This window comes from Thermobia domestica, chromosome 3 (assembly GCF_964235325.1).
Source record: "Thermobia domestica chromosome 3, izTheDome1.hap1.1, whole genome shotgun sequence".
Classification (NCBI taxonomy): domain Eukaryota; kingdom Metazoa; phylum Arthropoda; class Insecta; order Zygentoma; family Lepismatidae; genus Thermobia; species Thermobia domestica.
This window is the reverse complement of record NC_137456.1, coordinates 184,768,614-184,792,963: the sequence shown is the minus strand read 5'-3', so window position 1 is coordinate 184,792,963 and position 24,350 is coordinate 184,768,614.

The following is a 24,350-nucleotide window of genomic DNA, read 5'->3' as shown; positions in this document are numbered from 1 at the left end:
CAAAAAGAGAGGTCCAATAGTAGTAGAAGTCGATTATCAAATCCTCATAAAAAATCCATATTCGATCTTCTTTATCTGACAAGATTTCAAAGTCATTGATTATAATTCGGAAGTTTTTGACTCCGAATACTTTGTTGGTCTCAAATCCTGAGAATTCTAAATTCCTTTAGAATATTACATATTTATCCAAGGAGAAGCGGTCACAACAGCAACAAGTGACTTCTTCTGTATTATTCTTTAATTTGAATGTACCAAGTATGGTTTGGTAGATAATAATGATAATTTATAATGGTATTTGATTATAACATGAACTCGTGCCTAAATGCAAAAACATATTTCGAGCTCGGGTGTGGTCTCAAATTACAAATTCGCGGGCAGGGCCGGGCCCGGGTTAAAAATTCCGGCCCGTGCAGACCTTTAAGGCACTGTCGCGGACAGACACATAGTGGACAACCGTGGATAGTAACGAACGATACAATAACTACGATGCTGACCTCCTTCTCGATGTCACCACAGCGAATTACACGTCGTCTCTTCATGTAATTTCATTGTAATCCCAGTTCAGTATATCTGGTGTTAGAGAGACACAAGTAACATCCGTATACGGTGTAAATGCAGCAGCGCGTATCCAAGCACGATCAACATAGTCACATGAAGTTTAGCGAGTGGGAATTGAGCAACTACGGCTAAATCCAAACTTCGCGTTAGAGATACTCGATTTCAATGAAGCCTACTTTCTCGTAAATGGGAAAGTGGATAGGCAGAAAATTCGCTACTAGTCGCATGAGTACCGAGTATGGACAGATCCATCCCCAATAACACTAGTTAACAAAGGTTTTGTTACATAAAAGGAAATACCTGTTCTTAAAGGAACTTTTTGCGCTGAATTCGAATATGCACTCGGTTTTCTCCATCACGTACGATTTTTCCGTAACAGAGGGATTTTCGGGAAAACCCCTCAAAAATTTCCCTTTTCGTTTATTTTACACCCCAAGATCTTGTCCCCTTGCATATACTAACATAGAAATTATACCTAAGTATACTTTGATTCATATTTAACAAACCCTCCAAGTTTCGTAATAATCGCTTTATTCTTTCTAGAGAAATAAACATGTTTGTATGTATACTGTGTGTACTGTTTATTGCACCTTATAGTAATGCTTTCAGATCTCTTAAGTTGAGGTAAAACGTTTTGCTTTATTACTACAAACACATATATAAAATATAATACAATATAATTTACAAGTGTGACAATTTACAATAAACAATAATACAAATGTACCAAAAGGTCATGAAAAGACAATCAAAACTATCACAATATATGAAACTTCCATTGGGTTACAAAAACGTACACTACTTCCTTCTTTTGTAAGAAATGTTGCATTCTCTAACAAGACCCCAACAATAGTCCCCCATCATTGAAGGATCCCATCGTCCCTGGTACCTTTTCTCCATTGCCATTATATCTTCGTGGAATCTTTCCCCCTGTTCGTCGCTGAGAGCACCTAGGTTAGCAGGAAAGAAGCTGACGTGGGAGTGCAAAAAGTGGATTTTTAAAGACATCTTACAACCCAACTCTTTGTATTTCTGTATCATGTCCTGTACGATTTCTGTGTAACTCTCAGCTTTGTTATTGCCCAGAAAGTTGCGCACAGCACACTTAAATGCTGTCCAGGCAGCTAGCTCAGCACTGTTTAACTTGCTGTCAAAGCTATCATCAAGCATTAATTTCCTAATTTGGGGACCAATAAACACTCCCGCTGAAATCTTAGCATCACTCAGGTTAGGGAACTTATCTCGCAAATACTTGAAACCTTCACCAGATGTGTCCATGGCTTTGACAAAGTTTTTCATAAGTCCTAACTTGATATGAAGTGGCGGTAGTAATATCTTATTAGGATCTACCAAAGGAGCGTATTTGACGTTGCATTCTCCAGGTACGTAATTCACTCTAGGTTCCCATTCCTTCACTTCATAATGTTTGTCATCAGCTCGGCTATCCCATAAACATAAAAAAACATTGGTACTTCGTGTAACCGCACTGCAGTCCTAATAAAATACCAACTACCTTGAGATCACAACATATTTGCCAACAATGGTCCTTGTAATTTATAAGATTTAGCAAAGTTGACATGGTGTCATAGGATTCCTTAATCTTCACTGAGTGCGCAAGTGGTATAGAAGGTTTTTTTATTTCCATTATGTAAAAGGACAGCTTTAAGGCTGACCTTTGACGCGTCGATAAATAACCTCCATTCTTCTGGAACGTAAGGAATTCCTAGCTCCGCCATCAACCCATTTATATCCGTACATACGCACACATTATCTTGCATTGAGAAATAGCTTGAAAATTGAACATGCCTTTTCCTGTACACTGATATGTTCGTTTCTGCATCCAATAAGTTCCACTGCTGGAGCCTTGATCCCAGAAGTTCCGCCTCTTGTTTTGTCAGGTGCAAATCACGGACTAGGTCATTAAGTTCACATTGCCGGATGAAATGTGGCTCGCGAACTGTCAGGGATGAAAGTTGGATCCTTGGATGTACATGTTGATGTCGATGGTTCATCAAGGTCATGATCATCATCAGAGTCTTTTGGCCATATCTCTTCCCAGTTGGTAGGGGGCTCGGGAAGTGGAAGTTCATCCCCGTGCGGAATAGGTCTAATTGCGGATTTAACGTTGGGATAACTTATTGTGTATTTGCTTTTTTTTAGAATGTCCCTTAACTACTGTGAGACAAAAATAACAATCATCCAGATGGTTGGTGGGTTCTCTCCACACCATTGGTACAGCAAATTTCATGAATTTCCTTTTCCCTTTGGCCCATGCAAGTAAAGTGACGTAGCACGACGCACAAATTATGTTGGGTGCCCAAGTTTTGTCCTGATCTCCCACACGACATCCGAAATATATATAATATGCTAGTTTCACCGATGGCGTAATGGATCTACACTGTCCTTTAACTACAAACTGGCCACACACATAACAAAAACTATTTGATGAGTTAACACACGAACGCCGTCCTCTTGACGCCATTGTACTGATCACAAACTAAACTTCTGGTCTTAGTTGGGTATAATGCCGTTAAGATCAAACATGAAAGCACTCTTAGCAGCAAAGACAACTTTGAAAGTGAAGTAGTGTTAAACCACACGTCAATATAAAAATGTACAAAACTCCCTCACCAGGTGTCGAGAACACAAGAAAGAAAGAAATGCGCGGGGGAAGGGGGCAACGATACCGTAGTGGAAAATTCAGATTGCATTAATTCATTGTTGTCAACAATGAGTCTGTATTCCATTCTTTCTTTCTTTTGCATTCTGTTACATTTGATAACAAATATTGATAACCATTTCATGAACAAAACGAAAAAACTTGGAGAATTGTATATATATGTATTAAGATATACATATACTGTACGTTTAAAAAAAATATACGTTGGAAGTACATTCTATTTTTATACACGTTTCTAATTTACAGAGAGCAATACAAGTGTGTTGTTGACTATTGTAAATATTCATTTTTATGTCTGTATTTGTAGTAATAAAGCAAATCGTTTTTACCCCAACTCAGGAGATCTGAAAGCATTACTATCAGGTGCAATAAACAGTGCACACAGTATACATACAAATATATTTATTTCTCTAGAAAGAACAAAGCGATTTTTACGAAACTTTTAGGGTTTATTAAATATAAATCAAGGTATACTTAGGTATAATTTTTATGTTACTATATGTAAGGGGACAGGAGCTAGGGAAATAAAATATCTGAAAAAGGGAAATTTTTGAGGGAATTTCCCGAAAATCCCTCTGTTACGGGAAAACTGTACGTGATGGAGAGAAACCGAGTGCATATTCGAATTCAGCGCAAAAAGTTCCTTTAAGATCAGGTGATTTTTCTCATGTAACAAACAAAAAGTTTAAATTTGTTAACTAGTGTAATCGGTGCAGAGAGGGTTATAGTGCGGGCGGGTATATGGGGGACACGAATTATGGGTTCTTTTTTCATTCATAAAATTTTAATTACTGAAGGATACCTAGATGATCAGATACTGCCAGGTCTGATGTCGGAAGATTTATCATTCCCCGTTTTTTTTAACAAGACGGCACGCCTCCCAACTTTGGCATCCGAGTGCGTCACTATCTGGATGAAGAATTTCCTGGGGCATGGATTGGTCACCTTGGGCCAGTTGAATGGCCTGTCCAAAAGTTGTCAAATGATCTCAGGAAAAATTGTGCAAATTTTCGTCCGATTTCGTTAATGTTTTGATCTCCCACCAGGGGCAAATTTCGCGCTTCCTTCAAATTATTCAAATTTAGACGTTTCTGAACTTTTTGCATTTACCACGTCATTTTTTAAAGATATATCGATGTTTTGTACATCGTTAGACTTGTCATGATACTGACATTAAAAATGCTTAGTACTCATAGCGACTTTTTCTCGCTTTTGAGACGGTTTTGGTGGGAAACCGGATTTTCTATTAAAAATTCATACTTGGCAGTACCCGTGCATTTTTCGGAATACACATAATAATATTTATTTAGCAGCCCTTCGCTTACTTCAGGGGGTAAAGTATAATTGTACTCTGCATTTCTGCAAGTGCACAATATCCTTTGCATATGCTTCCGTAAACCAGAATTAACCAGGAGGAGGTGGCTGTAACAAAATTGCTGTAACAAAAATAAAGAAATTAAAGAAAAAACACTGCTACAATTTAATTGATTTCAATAGTCAATCGCTCTCAAAATACGAAGGTCGTTACAACGTTATAATTTAAGAGTAGAGATTTTAAAAACTATATCATTTTTAAAAGCGATAATATAACACATTTAGAGAACGCACAGTGATCCTTTTTAATTTTGGTAGAATTCATATCACTTTCAATGTTAATTTACAAGAATACACCTGTTATGCATTTAGGAATGCGAATATATTCGCCTCACGTTCATATAGAAATTTTGCACAATTTTGGATTCGTCTGTTTCGAATTCATCTCACGCACACCATTCTGAAAACGTAGACATTCAGAGTATTAAGAACGGAAATATCTCAACTGCAAGGCCGCTTTATAGCATTAGTAGCATTAAGAGCGGAAGTAGCATTGACCTTCCTATTATGAGTCCTGATATACTATCTGCTAAGCTAATGCGTATAGACTGCTATAATGATGTATTCGTTACTAAAATTTTCTTTGTTTTTCAGCTAAAACTAACTTATTTGGAATCGAATCTAGTCCTTGTTTGATGACACGACATAAAAGATATAGACTTCTATCCATTTCAAATCGTTAACTAAACATTAACATTAGATTATTATGTATGTTGTAAATATGTAAAAAATGCCTCAAATATGTTAAACTGAACAAAGAAAAAGAAAAGACCTCCCAGAGAAAGGCTGTAGTAATCTACTTGAAAATATGTATTGCATGATGTAACGTCAATACCTATTAACTGTACTATCTATTGCACATTACTGTCACTATCATCTCACGCGTAAGGTATTGTAGTATGTTTTCAACCTAATACTTGCAAGGAGAGCCTTCAACTCAATTGTCTTAAATAAATTCTGATTAACTGAACATATTTCAAAAAGGGAAACAAAGGAATTTGGTTTAACCAATTAAAAAAAAAGTAGCTCCAAATGTGTAATTTTCTAGTAGGAAACATCACAAAAACACATCATTCCTGTGATAATGTCTTACAATATTAAGATTGAAATCGGTAATTGGAGTTTGTGACGTAATTAAACAGTAATTTACGAACGCATAGATGCTAAATGATAATGGTTAGGTTATAAAAAATAACTAAATATGCTTTTATCAGTACAGTTAAAAAGAAATGTGTGTAACGTGTAAGAAAAGTCACGGAATGAAACTGAAATAATCCATGAATGTAATTCAGTCTAACAATTAATTTATGTAATTGCATTTTAAGTAATTTAATTCAAATTGAGTGTCAATAATTAATTAAGCAATAAAATTTATCTATAGGTAAAATCATTAAATAAGTGATACTAGCATATTTCATGTTTCATATTCATAAGGAAATCGCATATAATCATACAAGTAATTTAATCAACGTTGTTTATTGTGTTAATTATGAATTGTATTCGAATCTAACTTAATGTATGTTCTGATCACTAGAAATACCTCTATCTTAGAGAGTTCGAAAATTTTAATTAAGGAAATATAGTTTCTAAATTAGCTTGATGAATATCAGTATATGATAAATAAACATCCGAGTTCGCTTACAAACTAACTAAACTTGTGTGTGTGAGGATAATTATTTCATTATTAAATAATTAATGCAGAATAAGTTCAATGAAAATAGGCTGTAGAGAATTTTTTTTCCATTAATGTTTATGATTGCAGTGTTGGAAAGTAAAATATTAAATTTAAGAAACTTCTTAAGTCTTTTTTCTACCTAACACTTCTTAAATATATTTTTAATTAATAGGTAGTCCGTCTCTCATATTAACTATTTTGTTGTCTCTCATATGTGCAAAATCAAAGGTGCCAGTAAACTCTAATAGTAGTACAATTGTCTAAATGAAAAGGATTTATTACAATCCTAATATTAGTTGTATGTTCGTTTAAACTAATATAATTATTTTGGTTGTATTTGATAAATATTGGTTAGAATTAATTACCTTATGAAATTGTTCTTTAAATATTACAGTAAATGTTCAACAATCATGCAGTTAAAACAATGAGACAAACTGTTTGGTTATTAAATTAGTTCGATGATAATATATACTGTATAATGTATGATACATTTTATCTTAATTGGTTGTATTGTATTTGCTGAAACATAATGCATTGTAATCACTTATAATTTGCTTTTTGTAAGGTTTTTGTTCTCAATCATAACATTATTACGTTCCTGTATTGTCAGAGATAACATTTGCATTCTTTTCTCTTGTGTCCATGTGTCTGATACTTACGATACACACTGCAGTAAGAAGATTTTTTTTAAACAAAAGAAGAAAAAACTAAATGAATCACTGCGATGTGATCGACTGACCCTGTTGGCTGTGGTTTCCTACGGGAAACGTATCGTACGGAAAATGTGGTCGTGCCAACCACAGAAGTATGGCCATCACCGATACTGGAATAAAAAAGGGGAAAACAAAATCCGGAAAACAGATATTCTTCCTACGTCTGTATGTCGTCCCACCTATGCTCTGATATTCGAGTTCAATACCAATCATGATTAAACATGTCAAAAAATTGCCATAATCTCCGCCTAATCGTACTATTCAATCCCCACCTTTGTTATCAATTACGTCAATTAACATTGTCGACTGTATGTTCTGGCCAAGACCCTATCCGAAAAGTATATAAGCAAAAATATATAAAATTCCGGAGCCACTCTCCGACTACCAGCAGATAAGTTTCGATCCTCGTGGGATGTCACCTGATATATATATGAGGTAAATATGTCTTTGATTCTGCTATTGACTAAGTTGCTATAATCGTAACTACTATTCCCTCGACAACATTAATCTTCCCATGGCTTAAGTAATGTTTTAAAATTTTCTAGTAGCCATGACTTACACACTTTCTAGATACAAATACTAGAAAAGGTGCCTTTTGTCATACACATATTGCCAATTATCTTTTTGCCCTAATGGCTCTACTGTAATTTAAAGGGTGACATAATCTTGATCTAGGTTTAATCTTTGCTGTTAATTTCTTGAGTTCTTTGTCAGTTATTGTTATTTCGTTTTATATATTTTTTGCTTATTTTCATTTTTATTAATAAATACTTTTAGTAGCAATTTGTGTTTGTTCGGTTATGTTATGTTCTCTTCAAGCCTTAAAGACCTGAGGTAAACACATTTTCTTTGAAACATTTCCGATCTGAGATTTCTCGGGTTCGTGACTCTTGGTATTGTTCGGAGTAATGGCTTGGGGTGATTTACCCCGGAGAACCTATAAGAGCAAAAGTGCCCATAAATCAACTCAAAGATTCTTAAATACGAAAACTTGTGATTGTTCCTTACAAATAAGATTTTGCCCGAAAGAATATTAAAAACGCGAAACAATGACAATGAACATCAAACCGTTTCAAAGTTCGAGCAATAACAACTCTAACGTTATACGAAATATTGATATATCTTCAAAAAGTAGCACAATAAATGCCCAAAAATGCAAAAAAGCCGTCTACATTTCAATATTTTGAAGGGAGCGCCAAATGTGCCCCTGGCGGGAGATCAAAACAACGAAATCAACTGAAAATTTGCACAATTGTTCTTGAGATCATTCAGCAACTTCTCTGCACTAGCCAAATATAGATTTTGAAAAAAATTGAAAAAGTCAATTTTCGCTGAACCCTACTGCCCGTGAGCAAATGTCCCCAGCTCTGTGTTCACAGCATTGGGAGAGGCGTCTGCACACGTGCATTAGCCAGCACGGAGCACATGTGCAGCACACTGTGAAACAGGTAGATATCAATTGTCGTTGTCCATAACTTCTCACCATATAAAGATACATGAAATCTGATTTCCGGTTTGACATCCTGAGCAAATTCTAGCCTAAGGGCAATTATCACATGACCCACGTATCGTTTGGAATATAAAAATGAAATTCAAGATGGCGTTCGTCCGCGAATTATCATCCAGAAAGTTTGCCCTAGTCTTATTGCTGGTCGTCCGCGAATCATCATCCTAAAAGTTTGCCCTAGCCTTATTGCATAGTTTCTACATCAAGTTCAATATAAATACATCCGTACAAACTTTAAAAGGGTGGTAAAGGACTTTCCAAATACCCTGTAAAATAACTCCGTTTTTAAATAATAAGTAAAAACTTGTTATGAGTCATTGAAAACTTTGGGTTGCTAGCGTAGCGATCAAGAAAATTTTTCCCAAAACTATTTCTTTGCAAAGTGACTACTATACTGATTTAATAAAGTGCCAATATTTATACATGGTGCAACGTCATACAGCGAGAAAAATTGTAATTCCAGCAGCGAAAAATTCGTTGTACTGTAGTAAAGCATGTTTTTGTATACTTTTTTTTTTCATTTTTTGTATTGTTATAAGATGTTAGCGAATTACATAATAAAACACCCATATTGTTTCCAGTATGTACACCTTGTCTCAAAAAGGTTGAACGCATTCTTTACTGTCGTTTCGAGGCAAAAAATTTCTAACAAGTAAACCTTACGTTTGGGTGAATCGAGTTGCTGACTGAGACACATATGAGAAAGTAGTACTAAATGTGGTCAGTATTTCAGTGAAGTTGTAGGTGCGAAGCTCCAGGGGCTTAGGAGATACAGCTACCAGAATATCACATGAAAGTACAGAATAGTCTTCATACAGTTGGAGGTAAAAGCTCTGTAAGACCTCTTGTAACGACGAAAGGTGAATAACAAATATATGGATATATATTAGGACTAGGGGAAAGTCATATAGTAAGGGTATACCTGACGGCGGCCATCTTGAAATCCGCCATTTTGAATTAAGATTAAGTTTTTAAAATAGGAATAGGGTCATCTGATACATGATTTAAGGCGCAAATTTAATCAGAAGAACAATGGTGACGTTAATTTTGATTTACGCGCAATTGTTAAAAATTTACAGGGAATTTAAATATTGTTGCAGCATATGTATTAGTCCTTTACCTCACCTTATAAATTTTGTGTTAATGATAATAATTAAATAAAAAGCAGGTGGATAAATATTAGGTCTATGGTAAGAGTTGCCTTGATGGCGGCATGTTCAAATCCGCCATTTTGAATCAGACAAAAGTTTTAAACAAAACGCATAACAGTGACACCTTATTAATAGCAAATTTTTACCATAAATCCAACGGTATAACCATTTTTGCTTTATCATTGACCAGCATTTGTTACGACACAATTGTATTTCTGATTAACTTCTAGCCCAAGTCATCTTTTGCATTACTCTATTCCCATTTAATTTTGTGCTGGTTAATGATAAAGCAAAAATGGTTATACCGTTGGATTTATGGTAAAATTTGCTATTAATAAGATGTCACTGTTATGCGTTTTGTTTAAAACTTTTGTCTGATTCAAAATGGCGGATTTGAACATGGCCGCCATCAAGGCAACTCTTACCATAGACCTAATATTTATCCACCTGCTTTTTGTTTAATTATTATCATTAACACAAAATTTACAAGGTGGGGTAAAGGACTAATACATATGCTGCAACAATATTTAAATTCCCTGTAAACTTTTAACAATTGCGCGTAAATCAAAATTAACGTCACCATTGTTCTTCTGATTAAATTTGCGCCTTAAATCATGTATCACACGTTAATTAGTTGGTCTACGTCTCACATAGCCTTACTGCTGAACCGGACTTTAAACTCAAAATCAACTCAATCGATTCAGAGCCCATCGTCATGACGCATGATAAAGGATAAAAAATAAAATGTCTCAAGTGAGTGAGGTTAGTGTCAAATACATAGTTTGGGTTCTTTAAGTTATTACATTTGCAATGGCATTTAATATCACGTTTTCGTATGACCGACTATGGATTTTGAATTTACAGGGGCAACAGCAAAAGCGTTGCTCACACAGTTCTAAATATTTTAATGTATGTATAAGTGTATATTCCAGCGAAACTCCGCAGTGTCTGGAACAACTTTTACCTAACGTGGGAGACATATTACTTTCAATCTAAGAAAAAATATTGTGGAAGTCAAATACTCCAAGGGACGTTGGGAGGAGTGACATGTAAAAATAGTATAAAGCGACTAATCGTAGAGTGTCATCCATTGTCTTCTGGGTTGTTGAGATGAATAGTGAAGCACTCAATGGCGTTATATGAAAATTCATCCCCATCTTCACAGGATGAGGGGCTCGGAGATATGACCAATAATATGTAAAAACTTACATAATATTTGTCCAATTGATAGTTTTCTGGGGTCGCGAAAGCGTTTCTAATAACTTTGGAATATAGTTTGTACCCACTTTAAGATGGGATTTTTAATCGTATTAATTTCTCACCTTAAGAAGAAATTACCATCTCAACTAGTATATGTATCAAGTCAGCCTTCGCAATCGACAAAAAAGTTGTAGATGTTTGTTTCGTCTTTAAAATGATATACTACATGTCAAAATCGGGGATTGAGTGGGTCGGTGGGTCAAATGGTCAAGATTTGTGTGTAGGTCAATGGATTGTGGGTCAACAAGACGTGATCCACTGCGAAACACCACTCACCGTGACTCACACTGGCCCATTGACCCACCGACCCATTCTGCTTAGTGCCTTTTAGATAGCACTTTCTGAACTCTGATAAGGTTTTCTACGTTTTACTTCCAAGACCTCCATTTGTCTTCTTTTTCCATTTGGTTCTAATGAAAAAAGAAAAATTCAGGTTCTTCTGGAAATGAAATGAAAACTTTCAGTTTTACATCCCACGCTTGTGTGGGTTAGCCTAAACGAGACGATGATGATGAGAAGTGAATGAAATGGTGGAATGATAAAAGTGGGAAGAAAAGGGAGAACCCCGAAAAACCCATCAGCACGGTGATTGTCAAGCACAAACTCCACACGGGGCGAGCTGGGATCGAACCAGGGACCCCAAACACCAGAGGTGAAAGCTCTACCACTGAGCTACCGCGGTGCCTCTTCTCTTCAGTACCAGTTTAACCAGAGATGATGTAGGTCAATGAAAACCTGATCCACGATTCACCATGCCCTACTATCACCCACAACCCAAATGACCCATTAACCCACTCTGACCCACCACCAGCTATTAACCACTCTGAATCATTGTGACTAACTCCGACCCACAAAACCCATCGTCATTAACTCTGACCAGTGATCCACGTCCTCCTCTGCATTGACTAAAGAGGTTACACTTGTAATAAAACAAGACTGCGAAATTATCACTTATCGGAATTTGAATTCCTACTGTCAATTGCTCAAGCACCTCTCTATTACAATACCGGTGGATGTAACCTTTACGATATACAATGGTAAAGTGTTTCTCATCTTCCGAATTAAGATGAATTTAAATTTATCATATATAATTATTTCTTTGTTGGCTTACAGATACATTTCAGTAGAAAATAGGATGAAATTTGAGTCTCAAGATAAAGTAGACCAACGTAGAAAAAAAGATAAACTAGTTTTTCATATAATTAGGCATACCGTAGTAATTAAAAAATACCCATCTAATTAAGCTTGGAATACAAATTTTGTGGCATTTTTCTCACAACTTATAGCTTGATTGCCTTATGCTCTGAACGCTGCATATATTAAACACCAGCTTCAGCAATTATTATAATAGAAAGCAATGGGAATAAAACGCAAAGAACTGTAGTCTTCATTTCTCAATTTGTTTCTCAACTAATATCAAAAGATTTCGATTATTTTTACAAACCAATCCACTACCAATTTTCAATATATAGAAAATTCCCCCTCCCCTTTATTTTCAATAAAGAGTTATATAGTGAATTGCAGCTCTCTAAGTTAAATGGCTTGTGAGATGTTCATTTTTTGCAAAAATTCGAACCCCTACTCCTCCTAAGGATATGTATTAGGGTGTATCGAAAAACCTTTTTTTCGAAACCTTGTTACCCTTAATTGCCATTTTTGGCCAAATGTGGTTAATAGAACAAAGAAAAATTCAAATCGATACGTCATTGTTTTGAGATGCTGCCAGCGGCTTGAAACTTTTTAAAAAATGATCAAATCTTAGATTTTTAAGACCCGAAATGAAATATTATAACCTTACACTATGTTCTACTTTCGTAGTAATAAATGTTCTCCACACAGTCTGAATATACTGTAAAAAGATTTCAAGACTCTACTTCAATTTTTTGAGATGTCAGCATCCATCTGATCTGTGGGGGGGAAGTCAATTATCTTGTGTATTAATGTATATTTGTAAAAGAATTTCACAAACACATTTAAACATGTTAGTGATTTTTGTCAAGTATCAGACACGATGGAGTCCAAAATCAATAAAATGAAAAGTATTCCAGTTTTCATACATTCATACAGTTGGTATAATATTTTAATAGTTGCAGGAAACTCGTTGAGATACAACATTGTAGTTCCTGCAACACTTAAATCATTTGCAAATAAATTTATTCCATTGGAAATGACCCAGAACTCACTACGATGAAGGTTGCTGCAGTTCGAGTTCCGTCCTCCCTCCCACTCTTAATTTTGTAGTTGCAGATTATATTACTGGTTCTCAAATTATGTCTAATATTTACGTTCAGTTACTCATTTTTAATTTGCATTCTGATTTCTTTGTGAACTGTGGTATCGACTCCCGAGATTTTGAATTTGCCAAAGTAAGTCCATGGTGAGCGTCTGCACTCCAAACAGAACTAGCCTCTTCTGTCACTAATTTTATCGTACGTTTTAATGATTGAGTGGCAAGGAAAAGTTGTTACTTATTCACTTGGAAATGTTGTCATTTTTATGTTATGTTGCAGCTCATCTTTGCTTAGGTGTTGCGTTAGTAGTGGCTCCGTCAAGACACACTCAGACCAGTTTATCATATCAATGTAGGTTTTCGCGTCTACTTTGACCTCATCAACTTTGAATACTGTCACACTGATAGATAAGGATAATGTTCTTGTTTTCAAATTCTTCCCCAACCCTAGCATTCATATGTTCACATCTGTGTTCAAAGGCGCGCATCAGGGGGAGGAAGGTGGGGCGCTGGCTGCCTCTAGGAGGAAATCGTACTTGGGAATATCGAACGCCCAATAGAATTTTTACATTAGTTATAGCAAAATTTGAAACTATATTTGAAATCTTGCTTATATTTGCCCCCCTTGGAAACCACAACATGGGCGCCCTTGTTTGTGTTCAATATGATTGCCCGAAGTAAATTCTCGGGATAACTAAAGCATGCATTTCGTATTATGACTCGATCTATGATTGATTTAGCATTTGAATCCATAGATCTACGAAATAACATGTTTCCATAAATGTTTAGCTCCTCGTGTGCACGATGGTTCACTTTTGTAATAGAACCATACAGAAGCATAAATATTCATTATGTAGGAAACCATAGTCTTGAGCTCTTTTGACCGATTTTCCTTTTCGATGTAAAAGCAACCGCAAAATTCCACTAGCAATTGTCACCCACTCTCTTAATATAGATTTCCTTTTTCCTTGTGTAAAGTTTGTTCAACTTGTTTTAAATGTTCATTTACACGTTTTTTGGTTCCTTTATACCGCTTCATAAACAGTTTAGATTCACTTTTGTCTAATTCTCCTATAATCTTTTCCCTTTCTGTTCTTTGATCAAGAAGAAATGACACTTATAACTTTGGCATTCGTCTTCCTTTTTCACATTTACGGTGAAACAGTGAATCAGCACATTTACACCAAGCAATATCAAGTAAGGTTTCCCTGGAAAATTTGTGAAATTGTACTATTTTGTGGTCACATGTTTGGTTGGATTTTTTCACTGATTTTAGGAACTGACGAACTTTTTCGTGATATTGAAGAATTAAGGCAAGAATTCGTTGTTGACTTAAATTAGCTTTTCACTTATATATGGCTTCTTCCAAACTTGAATTTTTTAGAAGCAACTATGTAAGTAATGTCATAGGCTGGCCGATCTCTTCTAGAACTGGAATTATACTTCGTTTCTCTTTTCTAACAGGAATTGTTTCAACACACGTTCTATTGTAGACAGTTGAACACAAACTCCTCTGGAGACTCAATAACATCGTGAATAATGTTTTTTTGTCCTCTGACTAATTGAGTCTTATTCTCCAATTCCATGTTGACACAAGCAAAACAATTGTGCACTCACAAATATATATGGAAAGAGCCACAGGCTTGTACACAATTGAGATCAAGCAAAAAACAATATTATGCGTCAACGTTACCAAACTAGCAAAAGCACAACACTTAAATGTGATATCACCTCAAACTGATTGTTATGTCTGAGCAAGGCAATTTGTTTCGATAATTGAGTTGCAGTGAAGGCAGATGCCACACACAAATATTGTAAATTTATCGATTCCCCTCCAAGTCAAAGAGATGGTGGCACCTCATAAACAGAGCTAACGATTTCAATTTTTTTCATTGTATTTGAACTATTTGAAAAACAATTATTACTAAGGGAAATACTGAAAAAGTAATAAATATTTCATTTGTTGTTTTAAAAATCTATGACTTCATAATTTGTTTTCGAATTGCAAGCCAATGGCGGCACCTCAAGAAATTGAAGTATCAATTTGAAATATTTCTGGGTTATATTAAACACATTTGGCCAAAATTGGCCACTAAGGATAACACGATTTCGAAGAAAAAAAGTTTTTTCGATACATCCTAAGTTTCCCAGTTGGGATTGGGGCCTGATTATATACCAAACGTTATTTCATGCGACTTTTCAATTTGACCGTGATCATCACGCATAGTCACTTTAACTTTTTATACATATTAATTCATATATTACAGGTAATTCAAATATATTTTTCCCAGCAGTTAGCTAATCTAAAAGCTCACAGACTGCATGTCAAAATCGAACTCCTATTGCTATTGCCACTCTTACAATTGCAAATATCAAAATCAAAAGTGCCTGAACTTTTTTCATTAGAAACAAATGAAACAAAGAAGAAAAATGGAGATGTTGAAAGTAAAACGTAGACAAGTTCACCAGTGTTCAGAAGATGCTGTGTACAATGCACTGAACAGAATGGGTCAGTGGGTCAGTATGAGTCACGGTGAGTGGTGTTTAGCAGTAGCTCACGTCCTTTTGACCCACGATCCACTGACTCACTCAGAAATCTTGACCCATTTCACCCACTTACCAGCCGACCCATTGACCCAGTCCATCTTTGATTTTAACATGTCTTATTTCATTTAAAAGACGAAACATACATCCGCACAACTCTTTCATCAATTGCGAAGATTGGCTTAATATAATAGTTGAAATGCTCATTTCTTCTCACGGTGTGAAATTGATATGATTAAAAAGACTATCTTGAAGTGGGTGCAAACTACCTCCAAACGTTATTCGAAACGTTTACTCAACCCCGAAAACTACGAATTCGACAAATATTTCAGTAATTATTGAGATTTTATTTTTAGCTCTCTCAGGCCATCATCCTGTGAAGATGTGGATGAATTTGGATGTAAACTCCATTGGGAATATTGCTATCCATCTCAACGACCGAAAAAATTATGGATAAAACACTATGATTAGTCGTTATACATTATTTTTACATGTCACACCTCCCAACTTCCATAACTTCATACTGCTACAATATTTTCTTAGATTGAATGCATTATGTCCCCAAAGTTTGGTAAAGGTTGTCCCAGGGATTCCGGAGTTACACTGTAATATTAATTTATACGGAAACATTAAAATACTTAGAGCTATGCGAGCAATGCCTTCAATGTTGCCCCTGTAAATTCAAAATCCAGCTGACATGTTAGTTCAGAAGTGTTGCTACTTATCTCAGTGATAACGAAACTATGGACCCTACACTAATATCGGTCGTTTCGAATCATTGTATATGTTACTCCCTTCGACACTTCTTATTAGATGTGCTAGGGGATCTTACTCTTACTTGAAGTTGAACTTAAAGGTCATCAGAACTGCTTCCAATGCACTTGGGGACCCCGAAAGATATGGATTCGGCACTAACATTGGTCATTTTCAATTTCGTCTACATGCCACAATTTCACACATTCCTTCAGGGTGCTAATGGGGTCTTAATTTACATGGCATCTGGAGTGCCACTCTTCATCTAAGCGACCCCCAAAATTCTGGATTCGACACTAATGTCGGTCTTTTTTTATAATTTTGATGTCAGACCCATTCATTCCTTCTAGGAGAGCAAACGGATACTGCCGCCGCTAGGACTAAATTTGGTCTTAAATAACATTAAAAATTCTACCAATTAATTTAGCGACCACTGTTGCATTTAGAAGCTCTCGGCGCACCCGAAAACTACATATTTCTCCGCCCCTTGATCTCTAACTTGAAAATAAAACAATTCGAAGCTTATGCTTAATTAGTGAATTTATTACAGTTAAATAGCACTCACTAGATGCTACAGCTACAACTACGTAACAAAAAATATCAAATGGGAAAAATGTTCGGAATTATTTTTAGATTTCTTACGGTTTCATTAAACATATTAGAATAGTTAAAGAGGATTGTTCATGAAATAGTATATTTCCTCTTGATTTTTTAACTTTTACATACGAAAAAATAAAAATATTATTTAATTTTTAAACTTTGCGCGCTACAAATATGTTTCCCTTCAGGCACGGGTCTAGTTGGACTAATGGAGAATGCGGCACTGGTAGCGGCGCTGAAAACTTACGATTCGACTCTAATATCGGTTGATTTCGATATTTTTTTATTGCTACGTAACCACACTGGGTGCTAATGGTAGCTTAATTGGACTTGAATTGAAAGCAGAACTATTTACGTCAGCGACCACGAAACTAATATCGATCGTTTCCAGCATTTTTGATATGTATCCCGACAATACTCTTTCCAGACTGTACGAAATATGGTTAAAATTGCACCAGACATATAATTATGATGAAACACACACATACATCCACTTTTATATATATAAATACAGATATAAATTCAGAGTCAGCGAGCGAGCGAAAGAGAAGGAGCGACCCAAGGCATCAGCACTTCCACATTCCAAAAGAATATATCAGGTATTCAATTGAAAATCTATGTAAAGACTTTCTGCTGCTTCACAAGGACAAATCCAGTCTGCTCACGTAGCCTTTGGGGTTCATGAATTTCTTGCGAGCGTTCCGCCTTTAAATTCTCTGTTTATACCCTCTCTTTACGCCTCGGATAATTTTTCAAGAACATAAATAACATGTTGTAATATGAATCTTGATGACAAATAGCTGGAAATAAATACACTACATAATTTATTTATTGCTATTAAACGACTTTCTTAATTTGTATTTAACATTCTCATACATAATACCGACGTACTGTGAACATCTATCTCAGATGTTATATTTTAACCATAATAATTACTATGTTCTACAATGATTCTTTTATATATATATATATATATATAACTGATTTATTTTAATGTAATTATTTTATATAATTTTTTATATATTGCGAAAAATAGAATTTCATAAAAAACATTAACTCATATGGGAATCGAACTCTCAACCTTACGATTTAAAATCCAACGGCTCACCGCTGAGCTAACACAAGCACTTTTCGGAAAATGCTTGTAGCGATGTATACAGGCTCTCTAGATAATTATAACATTCATATCCACTGCAAACGCTGTTTTTGTTCTACTTTGACTTTTATTTTAGTATTCAGGCGAGATTTACGTTCTATGTCTTAACTTTCAGCATTCTTTTACCTATGAAAATATTCGTTTATGTAAAACATCTAAATATTTCATTACGTATGGAGAGCTAAATGACAAATAAGCATGTGCTGACATTAATACAAAGTTTAAAAATATTGTATCATTAAGTATTTCAATCAATGTTGCTCTTTTATATAATTGGTAACAAGTATTATTATATTCAAAAGACGAAAAATACATCTGCAAAATTTTTCCGATTGCAAAGGTTGGCTTCGAGGTTCGAACCTGGTTTACTTTTTTTCTGAAGATACCCGAAGTTGGACTTTGAAAATTTTTGTCTCGAAACAGCAATAAAGAATGCGCTCAAACCTTTTGAGACAAAGTGTACATTTATTTGAGAGAAATACAATAGTAGCAAAGTTTGGAGCAATACGTATTTACATCTTTGGAGCAATGCGAATCTTGTAACGTAACGATGTGCAGTATAAACCAATATTATTTGGTGTGTATCCATTGATTTTACAGCAAAAAGTAACATGAGATGGTGATATATGAACATGATATCAAATTAACGAAGAAAACATAAATTATATATATATATATATATATATATATATATATATATATATATATATATATATATATATATTTCTTTTAGAGAAAGAGTTAACATTATAGTTATGTATGCGGATGAATCTCTTTGTAGTAGAATGAACATTTGTTATGAGATTACTAAATAAAACATACATTTTGTTGTACGTGTATATCCACGTATGCTAGAGACAAACGTAAGCAGATATATTTGTAGTAGTAAGAACCTTTAATGAATTTAACGAAGAAAACACGTATGTCGGTACATGCATATCCATGTTGTTTTAAAGAAGTGCTTCATAAAGTAATTTGATATACGTATGTTCTCTTTTACTAGTATGAACCTTTTTAGGAACTTAACGAAGTATATTTTACACGCATAGCCACTTACTTCAGAAAAGAAACAGAATTTTTGATTTTTGTACTACAATGAACTTTGCATAAAGTTAACGAGGAAAACAACGCTTGCGATCCATGTATAGCCACTTTGTTTAAAGAAGGAAGTAACGTAATATTGCGGTATGATTTTATTTCATTTTTCTAGTAGTATGAATCGTTTTATGAAAGTATCGAAGAAACATGTAGTGTAGCATGTAGATAGATTGCAACTCAACACGAACTACTCTTGTATATACACAAGAATTTTATCCAGCCATGCCATACGTATCTATGCATTACATACGTATTGATAGTGCTTATTATCTCTAGTACCTATTCGGAGCTCTCGGAGCTTGAATCCTGAGTTACTGCATCAGGCTTAGGTAGTATAGAACCTAACAATAATTTTCTTAATCTGGTGAAAGAGGCTCTGCATGACTGCGATATATAACAGTTGTTTGTGACATTGAAGAACTTCCGGGATCTGGAGAATACAACAAGTATGCAACAGGTTCCTTAAAGTTCGTGGTATTTCGAACTGAAACTTTGTCTGCATTACGCCACACTTGAAATAGCTCCCGACGTTTCATCGCCACATTTGCTGAAAAAAATGATATAAAATTAATAGGGAGATCTTGGCAGTTATTTTTCTCACTATTAACTGTTTATAATACGTAAATCAAAACAAAATAAAAATATAGACGCCATCTTTCTACATCAGTTACTAAACGTTTTCACACGTTATGTATTCTCGTCGCCGAAAGTGCCTTTACATCGCCGTGACGGGTATGTGATCGCGCAGTACTCCAAGGAAGGGTTGGTTGCATAAGAAATTGTGATTAATTTTAAAGAGTTTTTATTTTGATTAGGGAAATAACGTAGGTATAGGGAGTAAAGGCATAGATTTGAAACATGAGTACACTGTCATCTCTGAAAAGATTCCTATTCTCAAATTTCAAATTATTGTGTTATATGTTAAGTTAATAACTGCTAACAACTGCTACTAGCGCTTTTCACTCTTCGGGAATTTAACACGACATGTTCGCAGGGCACTTTTCTAAGTCCTAAATGTATGCGCGAATTATTTCAATTCCCTCACTGTCCTTATTTCAGAATGGAAACTGAATATGCTGAACGTGAATATGTTTCGCTGTCGTCAAGCAAGAGTTGTAATAAATGTAAATAAGGTTCTTATTATTAAATAAAACACAGAAGTATCTATTCCGTGTAAAGCACAATATAATACAGTAATTAACCAACATGATAATCACTAACGCCCGCAGGAGTTTTTCGGACGGGGGGAGGGGCAAAAACCGATATAGAGTTTTTCGATTTATTGCCCTATATGTATTAAAGGTCATAACATGTATCATTAATAGCGTATATCCTCTTACTTTTTAAAATCGCCACTGTAGCCAATTAGTCAGAACATACATCTCCAGATATAATGTAGAGGGAAGAGAAGGAAGGAGATACGAAAAGTGACATAACTAATTTTACTGCGCCCTAAATAATCGATTACTCATACCCGCCCCCTGTCCCACGCATTGCAGCTGCTACGTTATATATATATATATATGGTTCCATGTCAGAAGGGCCCGAGAAAGGGCGTAGTTAGAAAATCCCCAGTCGAAAAGACCCGGTCAAAGAGGCCCCGCGTCAAAAGAGCAAGGTCAAAAGTGGCCCCGCGACAAAGGTGTCCGAGTCGAAAATGCATCGCGTCAAATTGTTCCCCGGTCAAAAGATCATCGCGGGAAAAGAGTCCGAGTCAAAAGGGCTTTATGTCAAAAAAAAACGGGTCAAAGGGGATCCCGCCTCAAACGGGCACGGGACAAAAGATCCTCGTGAGTAAAGAAGTCGAGTCAAAAGGGCCTAATGTCAAAAAAACCGGGTGAAAAATGACCCCGCTTCAAAACGGCACAGGTCAAAAAGGTCCCGCGTAAAAATGACGAGAGTCAAAAGGGCCCCGCGACAAAAGGCCCCGAGTCAAAAAGGCTCCGAGTCAGAAAGACCCCGCGTTAAAAAGAGTTAAGTCATAAGAGCCCCGCGTCAATGGGCTCGGCAAATAAAATTCCAGGGCTAAAAAGCCTGAGATCAGGAGTGGAAAGCAGGAGAAAGATATATATATGACCAGTGGCATTACTAATTTTATTACGCCCTGATCGTTCATCATCTATTTACTCATACCTTCCCCCTGCCGCCAGCATTTCAGCTGGTGAATATATATCCCTCTACCAAAATGGAGACCGTCATAAAACGTATCCTTTTTGCAACCGGTAGAACGGCTGGAGTATAGAAATTTGTTTTGGATATATCTTGTCTAGCCATTGAGGATGACACCATAGTCAACTTTTTTTCTTCAAAATTGATGTATTTCTGCCTGTTCCTAAACTGGCGTTCTTCTGGAGACAATTCACTGAAGTACCTCTTCGGAGTCCAGTATAGATGCTTTTTTGCGTACAGTTTAAGGCAATTTCTGCGCCCATTCAAGCAGAAGTACCAACGTTTGCTTGGGCGTCCTATTAGCCTTACAATGAAGCGGACTTCCGGCGAAGCTGTGTATAGATGTTTTACGCACCTCTAGTAATGGTAACAGATATGTATGTATTTATCTGATGGAGCGACGAGCTCTTTATTCTGTTCCTTCAGCTTTTTACTATATACAAAGAGTATCAGACCACCCGTCCCAGGCACTTTTCTCGCCTCGTAATACACGTAGACACTCCAAACAAAAAATGAACTACCAAATTGTATATGAAGAATCAAATAGTGGTGCATCCGTATCCAGTGGCGTAGCGGGAATACTTCCCAGGGGGATCAACTTCAAAAAAATTATATGGAAAGTGGTATCAGTTTCGATTTCTTTGTATTACTGAAAAACAAACAATTTTGCAGGAAACACTTTTCGTTAAATTCTACGGTTTGGCATTTATATGTGTGTTATTTGTTGTTGAATTGCTATCAGACCACCCGTCCCACGCATTTTTCTCAGTTCGTACTTCGTAGTACAGGTAGACACTTCAAACAAACAAAAAAATGAATGACCAAATCGTATGTGAAGAATCAAACTGTGATTCTTTCATACTCAGTGGCGTAGTGAGAATACTTCCGCGGGGGATCAACTCCAAAATTTTAAAAGTGGTACCAATTTCGATTTATTTGGAAGTATTATTGAAAAGGAAACAACTTTTACAGGAACATTTTTTGTTAAACTCTACGGTTTGGCATCTATGTATTATTTGCTGTTGAGTTGCAACTAAGAACAACAGTTTTAATTGGTAATGACTCTAAAAGAATATAAGATAGCATATGTTATATTAAATAGTTGTTGAAAACTCTTTACAGCATTCAGTATCAAAAATTAGGGTATACAGGTATCTCGTCTACTTATCAACAAACGAAAACAATATTACAGAGCAGTACTAGTTTAAATTTCGGAATCTGAACCAATTTAAAACAGAAAAACATAGAAATACACTCTTTGGTTTTAAACTACGTATGAAACAAATTTGGATGTAAAGTTCAACAACAACCCCCCTCCCAAAAAAATCAAACTTACGAAATCACTGCCATTCTCTTAGTCTTCTTAACTTATGTAAACATTTTAAAAAATCACTTTTCGGAACTCATTGCACAAACAATTGTTCAAGAATAGTACAAATAAACAAACTGAAGATAATAAATAAAATAAATAACATGAACTGCAAGTTCTGAACATTCTCACCAAAATATCGTACCCCCCCCCCCCCACACACACAAAATAAAACTCACAATAAATGTTCAAAGGATCGTCCAGCACGTGCGATGCACATTCGAATGCGCACCGGGACATTGTAGATTGCTCTTAACACTTCATTTCCTCTTAGTCCATGGCAGACATTATAGATCTTGTTCGTTATGTCTTCCCTTGTAATAGGACGCTCTTGCTAAACCAGCTCCTTGACACGTACCCAAAACAAAAATCGAGGGGAGTCAGGTCCGGAGAACGAGCTGACCAGGAAACGGCATCTTCTTCCGATCTACCTTTTTGGAAATAAATGAGCAACAATTTGTCCGGCAACTCTTGCAAAATGAGCTGAGTAACCATCTTATAATCACATTATTTCACGAGTTGCTAATGAGACCTCTTCCAAGAGCTCACAAAGAACATTTGACAAAAAATTAGCGTATCCTACTTCTGTTAAAGTACCCTCGAAGAAATAATTACCAATTTGGCCTCCCCCTATACCACACCAGACATTTAGACTCCAGATATGTTGATTGTCCACTTCACGTACCCAGTGAGCATTCTCGCTGGACTAGTAGTGAGCGTTTGGTACGTTGATCTACATTAATCTTTAAGGTCGCCTCATTCGTACACAGAATGTTCTGGTGAAACATGGGTTCCTGGCGCTCACACATTGACAAAACTCGAGATGTTTATGGAAATCTTGTTCTCGGGGTTTTTGGGGCAGACGAACATAAGGATTTAACGCGTTATTGTGCAGAATCCTCCAAATCATTATGTGGCTCATAGCAGCATCCCTAGCTAATCGTCCTGTTGAGATTTGGGGAACCATAAGGACTGCATCAAGGATGTCGGGAGACCGTTTATCCTGAACATGGCACCTGATCTGCAGACGTTTGTTGTGGTGAGGATGGACGTGCCCACGTTTGCGGACAGATAGTCAGTGTCTGTGAATATCTGAGGGTTCAGTGAATATGTCCTGGTGAAGGCAAATCGGTTGAGAGCTACGTTCATGTGACATACCTTTTGGTATGCCTCTGAAACAAGATGCGCTATATTGTATTCGGTTGTCTTTACTCCAGCATTCTTGCGCATCCACAGTGAACAAGCATCATTGTATGCGTCTTGAAATGGTTTCATAAAACACCTATCAGTGAGCTGAGTCTTGTGAATGATATGTGGAGGAGTACTGAGCAGTGAATCCTGTGATCCCTCGCATATTTAATCACTTTCAGTTCTTTATGGCTGCCATGTCCATCAACAATTAGCAGATGTGAGGGATGTGAGGGGAAGGATGACAGAATTTCACAAAGTGTTGCAACGAAGTTTTTTTAAAAAAAGTATCACTCGTTATCCAATCAGTACTTTGTGCTACAACAAT